Consider the following 12769-nt stretch of genomic DNA (forward strand, 5'->3'; position numbering starts at 1 on the left):
CACTTTACTTCATTGTGTTTCCTAATCTGTAAAATGAAGGGGTTGTCTTTGATAGCATCTAAAATCCACTGTAATTCTAAAGCTAAGGTCCTATGACTATAAACCATTGTGAGACTTTAGCTACAATACTTGCCTTTACTGTAATATTGATCACATCTTTGAGAGTTGGGTTACATATAACTATGGCAGCCAGTGCCAGCTTATAGGTATAATTCTTTCCTTTTCCCTTTTTGTCTGTAAAATGTTAACTTAGAAGTGAAGGTGGCAGGGGAAATTCTTTGAGTAAATATGGCCTTGAGTGCCCACAGTGGACAGGGAATCACAGTAGGTATTAGAAGCTTTACAGAATTTAGATATAAATCATTTTAGAAGCCCTCCTCTTTGAAATCAGAGAACTAAAGTTGTAACCCCTTCTATTTCTGACTTTCAGTTCACTAGAAAGCCTGCAGATTATCCTTTGTGTAAAAATAATAATGCCATCCCAGGATGGAAGTGAACATTTAAAACATTTTGTCATATGGGGGACAAGTAGTCCCTTTGTAGGAAGGGAACAACAGAAAAGAAAACAACATTATATCAGTTCTATCATAGAATTTAGCTCCATAAAATAAAATAGAACCAGTACACATGTGACCAGTGGCTAAAAATGCTTGTCATTCATTGTTCTGTATAATTCTCTAACAAGATTTAAATGTTGGTCCTCTGTTCCTCTCTCTCCACATTCTTAAGTTCAGAAATATTCCCAAGTCTCATAACCTCCAACAACATTTGCATGCCTGATAAATTTATATCTATTCAGTCTTCTCCTTAATCAAGCCCCAGTCTCTATCTCTAATTGCTATATTTGCATGTGGGTGTTTTGTTTTGTTTTGTTTTGTTTTTATCATGTCAAAGTGAAGATTTAAAAAATCTTCTAGGTAAATTTCTAGCCTCCATTCTAGTCAGGCTCTTTCTCTGAATGTTTCTTGTTTAATCTTACTCTCATGACTTTAAAATATATTTCTTCACCAGAAATGCCTTACCCTTTCTAGTATCTAAAATCACATTTTGACTCTTCCCTAAAGCCATCCCTTTCCTTTCCAATAATGGATAGCATACTGGGACTGGAGTAAGGAAGATCTGAGTTTACAGCCAACCTCCTATGCTTAAATGTGATCTAGGGAAATATACTTAACCACTGTTTGCCTCAGTTTCCTCAGTTATGAATTGAAATAACAAATAGTACTTAGCTTGCAAAGTTGTTATGAACATCAAATGAGATATTTGTAAAAGCCACCTGGCACAGTGCCTGGCACATAATAGGCAATATGTAAATGCTTATTACCCTCCCTTCTTGTATATGAACTTCAACTTATATTTTATCCCTATCCCTATAAAACAATTTCATACTTAATTATATGTCTTATGTTGTTTGTTGATTATATCACATTTTTATTTAATTTTTTAAATGATTTCATTCAGTAAAAAGTACCACATTTTATACTTTTTTATGCAACTTCCTAACACCAGTGCAGTGTGGAGAACATCCTATCATAAAGTGCTCAATATGTAAAAATGAATTTATGTTATATATGTATTTATGTATATATGTAGTTACATAATTTATACTGTTTACAAAGTATTCTTATATGTATTTTCTCATTTTATGTTAATAACACTAGTAGGAATTAATGGGTGGTACTATTATTTCCTTCTGATTAATAGGAGAATTTAGACTTGGAAAAGTTAAGTGTGCTTCACTTAGGGTAAATGGTTGGTTTGTTAGGATTAGAATTCTGGCCCCAGATATGTAGCATTTCAAAGGTTCAAATATCCTGCCTTTTTGGATTGAGGGAATCCTCTTTTAAGGGATGTCATCATTCTATATCCCACAGGCTCTTTATTCCCATGTCATATGATTTCCTCCTCCCTGGAACCCCATCTCTTTCACTCTGTTCCATCTCTGAAACCTCCCTTACCTCTGTCTTCTTCCACATCTAGTAGCTTCCTGACTAGAAATAACATTTTTTTGGATTATTGGCTTTGCATTCCACTACTCCCTAAAAAAATAGAGCTGCCCAACCCCAGAGTCATCCTTACACCAAAACGACAAGTTGGCCTCTGAAGTTGCAATGAAATCTTACAAATTTTGAATCAAATTCAGGTAGCACTTTCTCATATGTCCATAATAAACTTCTAAGAACAACTTCCTTTCATGGTCTGGAGGTTACTGTACCATAGGGATCCTTGGGTCATTTCTGGTTTGGTTGTCTCTACCTCTTGACTTCTGAGATGTCAGCCTGGGCTCTAGTATAGAGGATACAAGGACAACCCTGATACTTTTTCCTTATTACCTCAGTCCATCCTTTGATGTCTAGGTGTCATATTCTGACCTTTTCTCACTTATACAAATTTCAAGCATATGTCATAGCAATGACTGACCCTTATGATTCTTCCATGAGGCCCCTTTCTGTTACAACAATGAAAACCAATGCCTATCAATTTCATTCTTGGGGTGAGGATGTTATGGTCTCATAACTTGAAGTTACTTGTCCCAAGACACACTACTACTTATTAGTAACTCTTCATACTTTCCCATTATACATTTTCAGTCTTCTTATACTTACCTCCCCCTCCATGTGCCCTATGAGTGGACACAATATTTTTTTTAGGATGAGGAAAGCATAAGGATGTTTGTAGACAGGAAAGGAACAAATAAATAGAATGTTGAAGATCTGTGAGATAGCAGGGATGGTAATGGAAGAGAGTCATTGACAAATCTCTAGGAGAAAATGAGGTAATGTTATTAAGGGCTACTTTATCACCAGAGATCTGCGAGATGGATTTAATGAAGGAAGATAACTGAGTAATAATACCTGAGGAGGAGGTTAAAAGAGAAAGTTTTCTTGCTATGGCCTGATTTTGTTTTCAATAAAGTATCAGTCAACAGCCTCAGATGAGAAGAAAGGGACAAAAAAGGAAATGTAGACAAAGGAAGAAAAATTTTGGAAAAATTACTGAGAAGGGTTAAACAATTAGAGATGTCTAAAATATTACCTTGCTGCAGGTTTCAAAGTTGTTTCTTTGTTTGTCTAATAGTTCCATGCTAGTGGACTGCAGTCACTTCACCTGAGTTCAAGATAGACAATTGCTAATTATTAAAGTGAGCACTTACACCTGGGAAATCAGTGAAAACTACAAATCAGGACTTGATTTATTGTTTTGTAGATTTCCTCTACTTAAAAATATTTGATGTAGAAAATATTAATAATTCAGATTAAACTTAAAAGTATAAAATACATACTTTTTACCAGATTAGAAGAGTCTGTTAAACATTTACAATGCACCTGTGGATATATCAGGCTTTCAAATATTTGAAGACAGCACTCATATTTTCCCTTGGAGCCTCAAGCTCAGGTACCCCAGACCCAGTACTTTCTCTCCACACAAAAAATACAGTTGCCAGCTAAAAAACATTTTGACCATATCTGTTTTAAATGGTTTTTATGGCATTATTATTAATTCTTTCAAAATTCAAGTCATCTTGGACACTGGCAATTTTTTCTCTCAAAATAGAAACAACTTCATACAGCAATCTCTTCATTGGAGATGGTGTTTCAAGGAAGAGACGTCTAAATTCAGAAAATTAAAAATGAAACAGTATATGAATTAGAATAATTTTGTAAGGTAGAGCATCATGCAAGTAAAGAAACAAAAGTGTTAGAATTAAGAGGGAAAGTGATAAAAATCTCCTATCAGGATAAGATTTGAACTCTAAGCAATCTAACTAATAGATACATATGTATTCAATATACACAGACTCTGGCAACGTGCCTTGACTCAGTTTGCTATGTTCCAGGTGTAGAGAAATGTACATATGTAATGCCTGTTGTAATGAATGCAAACAAAATAAATCTGGATTTCAACATATATTTAATATAATTTTAAGAATTTATCATCGAAATGTTTATGTGAGCTAAAGTAGTGATGAAAAGTACCTACAGAAATTAAAGTTAGAAAGGCAGCATGATATACACTAGAATGGATAATAAGTCAAAAGATAGGCATTTTAGTTCTCAATAGATCATTTATTAACGAAATGATTTTCTGTTAATGTTTTAAATTCTTTGTATTTGGATTTGCTCATTTCTAAAAAGTAGCTAACAAGTAATTTTCCATATACCTCATAGGATTATTGAAAACTCTAAAAAGTGTTATTAAAGTATAAATTAATTGTTAAAAGGTAAAGTTACAATTGGAATCTGGAAAGAAGAAAGAAAATATGAACAGATAAATTCAGAGATAGTAGAGTGCTCTGAAGAGTGCTGGATCAGAAGTCAGATATTCTCAATTGTTATCCTCAGCTCTCTTATATTTAATTAACTGCTCACCATTTCTGGGACTCTATTTTTTCATTTATAAAATTGTGTAGTTGGATTAAATGATCTATAAGTTTCCTTCCAGTGCTAAACTGTTATGATGATGATAAATTTCATATCCCCAGTACTTACACACTGTCATGTTAATAGTCAAGCATGAGAAGTATTGCAGAGTTTACATGTTGGTTTGGATAAAACTCCTTCCTTCTGTTCAGTTATCTGTGTAATTGAACTTTTTACTTTATGAATGTTGCTGTGCCTCTAAAGAGAAGAATCAGGTTGGAAACTGCTGGTAGTAAAAATTGCTATTACATCATTCTATCCCATACCAGAAGAGGAAAGCCATTTTAGTGTATTTTTTTTCCTGACTGCTCTCGTCTCCTTCTTTTATCATCTGCTGCTAATGGACATGGCAGATGGGGGCAATGCAGCATCACAGAATATTGCATACAGCTTTCCTATACAGGCCATTTTTGCAGGGGCCATTTAGCTAACACAGTGAAATGCATCTGATTATGCCAAAGGTTTGTGGCTGCCCAGGAGGCAATAACTTGAGAACTGTGGAGAAAGCACCATGTTTAGCAATGATATTTTGTAGCTGAAAATTTTTTCTCTAGCTGTATCAAAATGTCTCTAATATCTGGTTATCTGGGTTAGGACAAATACTAAAATAAAATTTAGATTAGACATTGCAATCCTTAATTGCTATTTTAACACCTGATTTATCATCCAGATATGTTGCTGTTTGGGTAATGTTTTAGTTATTCCCTGTCTTATGAGGTGTCATAAAAGTAGTGAAATGTTGAAAAAGCATGATATATGGAGTTAAAAGAATTGATATCAGACCATGAGTCTGACACAAATGAACTACAAAAAGTTAGGTAAATTGAATCTTATTTCTAGAATTCATTTGTTTAATCTTTAAAACAGCCATAACAATTTTTGCATCAATATGACACCCAGATGTATTGAAAAGCACATTGGACCCATAGTCAAGAAAGAGCTGTGTTTGAATCCCTCTTCTTAGATTAATTGGGTGGTTACTAGCTAGGAAGGCATTTAATTCTATGAACTTTTTTTTTTCATCTTTAAAAATGACAATAAAATTAAGTTTAGGTAAGATATGTCAAACATGCAGTTAGATCACCTGTAGCACATAATAATCCCAAAGGTAGACTGAGCCAGATTAAAATATAACTGGAAAATATTTAACAAAATAAATAGAAATACAATAAAACATTGTTGATATATTACATTAAAATTAAGTCAATATGAAGCTGCCAGAAACCCTTATGTATGGGTTAGTAGCCCCATTTCTAGTTGAGTTCAACATCCTATATCTGGTCTAGACAATCATTAAAACAGTAACTAGAGCCCTGTTAGTCTTCATGGATTTGAGTTGTACTGATCATACTGAAATGATCATACTGAAAATTTAACAATGACACTCAAGAGACACTATTACTGGCTCCAGTGCATCCCTGCCCATAATGACTGTTTTTGATCTTTCCATATCATTAGTTCATGTAACTTGATTTCAGCTGAAATTCATCTTATGCTTTTATAGATTACAAGAGACTTTTTTCTCTTGCCTGGTGAGTAATCATTAATAATAAAAAATATTTATAGAGTGTTACCAAGTTTGCAAAGTGAAGATCTCAACAAGTTGGGCACTCATGGGACAAACAGAAAAAGATGAAATTGAAAAGGGAAAAATGCTAAAACTTATAGTCCAAATACTCTTACTTGGCCTTTCCTTCCCTAGTTATCATTAATCTCCTAAATGCCAAATAAAATGACCTATCACCATCTTCTCTTTGATTCTCTCTTCTCTCTAGATTTTCAAGATGCCATTTTAACTCCAACTATGACAGATATCATAATTGCTCCCTCTTGCTTCTCTGGATAAGCTGAGACATAGTGTTTTCTACGCCAGTCCCCCACTTTTATTTTATGTGAGATACTCAGTTTCCATGTGCTTCTTGTAAATAACACAGTCTGGTTCTGGCTTTTCATTCTTTTTGCTACCCATTTTATTTCTATGTGTGAATTTATCATATTATACTCAATTGTTATAGCTACTGATACTGCATTTCCATCTTCTCTGTTCCTCCTCGCTGTTTGTCCCCTTCTTCTTTTCTTTCTGCCATCTCCCTCCTCAGATGTACAATTTCCTTTGACCAAAACAATCAGGGATTCTACTACTTTCCTGGAAATGGCCACAGCTGATGGGCTTCAAACCCTGAGAAAACACTTTTACTGATGCACACTCCTTACTCATTCCTACTCTCCCACCCCCTCAGCCCTAGACAGAGTAAATATTCAGTCCTTGTTCCTTGGGCCTTCAAAGTCCCTTGTTTGCTAGCAGTGAAGCCTGAACTCCTACACTCATGGCCCAGACCTGATAGAGTTGGAGGTATTCACTCCTTTAATCCCACAACTGATCTTAAGGCCCTCTGCTAAAGGGTTACAATGGTTTCAAAAGAAATATAGAATCCTTGGACTTAGTAAACAAGGTGACATTGCTAATCATCCCCTGAGGTTGTACCTTATAGATTTCATTCTGTTTATCCAGTTCCTGCACCTAGGGCCTCCCATGGTACTACTGAGACCTTGGAGGTAAGAAACCTTCCTCCCTAGTTTTTCCAGGCTGTCCAGTTTCTCTCCAGACTCCTGTCTATTTTTGCTACTTCAGTCTTGATTCTTTGGAATTATTTTTGATTGTTTGTGGGGGATATTAAGGGGATGAGAAAGCTTCATGCCTTACTCTACCATCTTCCCACAATGCATCTTCACATAGTGGGTACTTTATACATGATTACTGACTGATTGTCAAAAAGCAATTATGTAAGGACATGACAGATAACACATAGCTAACTAAACAATAGATGGTGTAGGGGGGGAATGAAAGATTTAGGGTACATGAAGCTAAATGGAAGTGATTGTGGTAAGGAAGTTTAAAAGAACCTAGCACAAGTAGACTTCTATAAGAGAGAGACCATTTCCTTAATAAAGAATATATTGACACTCAAATATTCTTTTCTGGTATATTATATGTATGCATATCACCTTCAGTTTCAACACATTTTTTTTAAAGGATGGATATCTACAAATGGGAACGATTGCAAAGGAAGACAACCAGGATGGCAAAAGAACTGAAATCTTCAATGTATGAAGAAATTGGGAAGAATTAGTAATGTTTATACTAGAAAAGAAAAAGGATTGTTGGGTGGATGTGGGAGACAAAAACTGTTATTTTGTAGTTGAAGGGCTGTCCTGAGGACAAGTATTAAGCTTGTTCTGCATATCTGCTGACAACAGAATTTCCACTTGGAAAGAAGTTACACAAAAGAAGACTGGGGCTACTTTTTAAAAAAAGAAATAAGCTTATTAACAATTATAGCTGTTCAGATGTCAAACTGCTCCATACTTCTGGAGGAAGAGGATTTTTTTTTCCTTAGAGGTCTTCAATTGAAAGTTGAATGACCATTTGTCAAAGGCATTTTCTGCTCAAGTATAGGACCTATGAGTTCCCTTCTACTCCCAAGATTTTATGACCTCTTATATACAATGAATGAACAATAATATGCCAGTAATTGAGTTCAACTAAAATTATTAAGATTCAAAAACACACCTTACTCCCACTGTACCATTTGAGGCCTTTATGAAGATTATTATAATTTATTATAAAAGAAACAGTTAAAAATCAGATGGATCTATATTTGATTAGTTTGTAATAGTGTAAAAAAATAAACTCAGTTGTTACTTTAAAGAGAACAAAACAAGAGGCTTCTCATTTCTCATTATTATTCTTGTTATTTTTTCATGTGCTTGTATAATTATTTATCAAGCAAAGGATATTCAAATATTATTTAATTTTCTAGGCATTTTGCCTCAGGAGGAAAGTCCCAGAGTTGTCAGGCAGTTGTTACATTCCTTCAGTAAATATCACTTAATCACATGTTTTTGGTGTATAATGGTTTTGCCTAGATGATTTTCTATCAAAAGGCAGGATATATTTATTTGTATTCTTTAAATATCTGGTGAAGAATCTTAAGTGAATTAGAGGTAAGTTACATTTTAGTTTCTCTTTAAAATTCTTCCAATTTATATATATGTACTAGACAGGGTAAAGCTATTGCCTATCACTTAGAATCACAGACAGTAAATGTCAGAAACTGCATTTGCAGCCAGGTCTTCTTGATTCTGAGGCCAGCTCTCCATCACTATATCACTCTGCCTGTCTCCAAATAAGAGCCCATATTATTCATGGATGATGAATCAATATCTAAAATAAAACTGTGGGAAAATAGAATCCAAATCAAGAGAGGCTTTTAAGCAGGCTTCCCCCCTGTCCCAGCTGGGGATAATCCACTGAAGACAAAAACTTAACATTTTTATAATTATAAATCCTATTCTTACCTAGCATTTACTCCTAAATTCTTTTTCAAATTTTATATTAGCAATACCATGCACTAAGCTGTTTTGTTGAAATATATATCCCTAATCCCTATAGTCTCTTCCTCTGTAGAGCTAAATAAAATATGACCAATGTCCATCAAACAGTGGACTATATCTTGTCCCCTTTGCAATGAATTGGTCACATCATATTTTTACACAATTGAGGCTGTACGTCCCCCCCGAATGTCTATTTAATGCATATAAAATAGCAGAATGGAGAACTGAAAATATGAACTGTATATTTTTAAATCATAGAAACATTCAGAAAATAGTCTGATAAAATGATAATGTTTACTTACATATTTTCACATACATTTATAATACATCTCAGTATAGGTATGTATATCATATAATTACCTACATAGCTACATTTAAAATGTATTCAATCTCTAAATATTTTAATATGATTTTGTTTTGCAGATGACTATCTCATCGTTGTTCAAACTTATAGCAACACCATTTAAATAAACACTTTCATATTCTATGCAGGGCAGGATATTGATTCATTAAATTATATGAGATCAGAAATTGACCACATTTATACTTGAACTTTGAAAAAAATGATTAACATGTGATCGAAGTAAAGTATAAAAGAAAGATGAACAATATATTAATCAGAAAAAGTAGAAATGTGCATTATCTTTTCAAAAGTATTAGCAAAAGGAAATAGATAACTATAGTCAAAGTTATGATTGGGAGAGTATATTTCTGAGATTACAAATAAAACCATTTTTGTTTTTAAATAATATCAGAGGGATTATTTATCAGCCTGCCATGAAAAACTAAACAAACAAATAGGCAAACCTTTAAATCCTAAATATAGACAGCCTATTAGGAACTTAAAATGAGATCACTGACAGTTCTAGAAGAATTCAAGCAGTGACAGCATATAACAAAGGGAAAGGACAGAGAAAAAAAGAACTATAAACCTTAAAAAAAGAATATCCAAATTATAGCTCAGAGAACAATGAGATTGCAGCAGATGTAGTATGAAACATGTGAGCAATAATTATGGCCCAACCAAAATAGAAATATATCCAAACTACAAAAATAAGGGACATTTGTCACATCAAACAAGCATGACAAAAAAGAGTGAGGATGAATGCAGCGCTTTCTTTTGCAACCTCTTGTTTAGTAAAATGATTTCAAGTGTCTTTAGAGCATGAATTTGAAGTCTTGACTAGTGATTAGAAATGAAAAAAATAATTCCTCTCAGAAATAAATTGCAGAGGAATAATCCCACACCCACAACAGCAAAACGTTTTTTGACTATTTTAGTTCCCTAAGGAAAGAAACAGCCTGATTTGGAATTCTCAGAAGATAAACATGGGTCACTACACAGATTGTTATTACAAGCCACAGATTGTCTACATTAAACTAGTGTGAGATGGCAAAGTTGATGGCCCTACAGCTAAGACAACCAAACTAATCAAGCATGTATATCTGATTAACCTGAATGTTTTAAGAGTCATTTGTCCCTCGTAGTCATGGACCTTCTAATGAAAAAAAAAAGAATAAGCAATATTACTTCAAGAGGGCTTGTTCTAAGATTTATAATCTTTCTTGCAATAATTGTCTTATTTGTTTATACAGACTAAACGAACTTCATATAATGAAGGATCTCTCAAGCAAAGTATGCTCATATAATAGTAAAATATTAGTAGAAATACTATGTTCACTGATGGAACAAAGTCTATATTGACTCATAGTTAATTAAAAATGAGGTTTTTAATATAAAATATTTTCATGCTATAGCATAATTATACTAATATAGGTTGGGCATAGTGACCCCATCCTGTAATCTTCCTAATAGACAATCAATACATTTATATCACAGACTACTATGCAAGGCAGTATGTGAAGTGCTGTGGATACAAAAAAAAAGCAAAAGAGAATCCCTCTCCTAAAGGAGTTTGCCTTCTATTGGGAGAAGCAACAAGAAACAAATATGTATGGAAAAGCTTTTTACAGGATAAGTAGGATTTAAATAAGACAAAAATACTAAGCGTAACTGGTGTTGAGGAAGGTTTCCTTTAAAAGATGGGATCTTAACTGGAACTTAAAGTTAGACAAGGAAGTCAATAGGTAGAGATAAGGAGAAAGATTATTGATCAGCTAGAGAATATGACTTTAGGTCAGTGGTGGTGTGTCTTGTTTATGGAACAGTATCAGAAATAAGGTCTAAGATGACTAAACTAATTTGAATGGGAATCTCAGAAAAGGAAAGAGCATTTAATTTACAAAATCCCTGAGAGTGAAGGGAAGAGTCATACTTTATTAATGTAAATGGTAAAAGAATTAAAAGACATAAAGGGAATATTAGAGAATTTAAAAGAAATGAGAAAGAAGGGGGAAGTGTGAAAGAGAAAAAGAAAAGGAATTGGAAGAGGGAAAGTCAGGAGATAGAAAATGAAAGGAGAGAAGATCAATAAACACCCCACAAAGAGGATATAAATGAAGAGGGATTTTCAATTTTTATTAGTGAGCTAAATCATAATCTGATAGAGAAGCAATAGACTCTTTAATTCTAGTCTTCAGAGTTTGGAGGAATTGTTAGCTTCTGAGAATACACACAGTTACATATGGCATGCCATTAATTTTCTTTCATTGAGAGTAATACATGAGGACAAGCTTTTGGTCATTTTGTAATACAGTCTACTCAAATTCTATAACAACATAAACAAAATTTAATCCTTTGATAAATCCTCTCCTTTTCTGCCTTTTGCATATTTCTTTACCTTCTTTTTCATTTACACTGCTCCAATCCTACTTTAGAAGGTATCACTTCCTTATTTGATGGGTCTTTTGAATAGTTTGCCCACCTCTTGTTCCTTTTTTCTCCAACTGACACTTCATACTGATGTTAAAATCATCACCCCAATGTTCAGATTCTATTATATCTCTCACTTTCCTCCTATAGACTGTATAATTGAAAATCTGTTACCCTAAAAAAGAACTACATTTCCCAGGAGCCCACCAACTTCCAATCATTACAGACTTCCTGTAGACAGGGCTTATTAAACTGGGACATGGAGGGTCAGAGGTCTTTACTTCCTGTCTTGAGCTAGGTGGTGGTAAGGCAGGGTTTCGAACTGGCCAATCAGCCATGGGCATGTGGTCTTTATTTTGTATCGTCCTTTATTCCTTTATTTCTAATTATCATTAATAAATTCCTTAAAATATAACATTTTAATATTTGAGATATAGTTTTTATTTTTACATTTGTGACAAACAGAAGGGATGAGAAAAAACTCTCAATTTTTTAAAGATGGCCTAGATAAATTTTTTAATCCACATTTCTCCTGCCAAGTCTTTTCACCCACCCCAAACACCCACTCTTGCAAACTACAAGGGACCTCCTAACTCCCTTTGGAGCTTCTTCCTTGATTGATCTCCTTACTCACAGGGGTAGTTTAAGCTGGAGGACTCTTAGAAAAAAGGAGATAAGCCACTTCTCTTGCCTATCTGCTTGATGTTCCTCAATTCCTTACTGATGCCTTTGGCCTTGCTGCTGCTTATACTGCCTACTCCTGCTCCTACTCCTGAATTCTCCTCCAGATTTCTGAACCAAACCTGGACTGCTGTTGTTGATCCTGCTGGGTTGCTGGTAGCTGCTGATGTGTTTTTGGAATTCACAAACTTGGAGCAGATCTCCAGTCAACTGGAAAAAAACTGGGGTGTATTTTCCTTAGGCAATGATTAGCCTCCTAACTCCCTCTCCACATGGCTCAGGAAACAAACTGCTCCCTAGCATTTTACCACAGGGGGGAAGGGGAAGGGAAGAAAGAAGTAAATTACAAGAAGTAAATTACAAACAAGAAGTAAATTACAAGCATGGTGCACTCTTTGAAAGAGCAGTACATTACCTATTTTAAACAACTTCCAGATTTAGGATGTTTTTTCGTGAGTGTACCAATGCTTTTACTCATCTTGCCTGAGATTCAGGGAAG

This window comes from Monodelphis domestica, chromosome 3 (genome assembly GCF_027887165.1).
Source record: "Monodelphis domestica isolate mMonDom1 chromosome 3, mMonDom1.pri, whole genome shotgun sequence".
NCBI classification, from domain to species: domain Eukaryota; kingdom Metazoa; phylum Chordata; class Mammalia; order Didelphimorphia; family Didelphidae; genus Monodelphis; species Monodelphis domestica.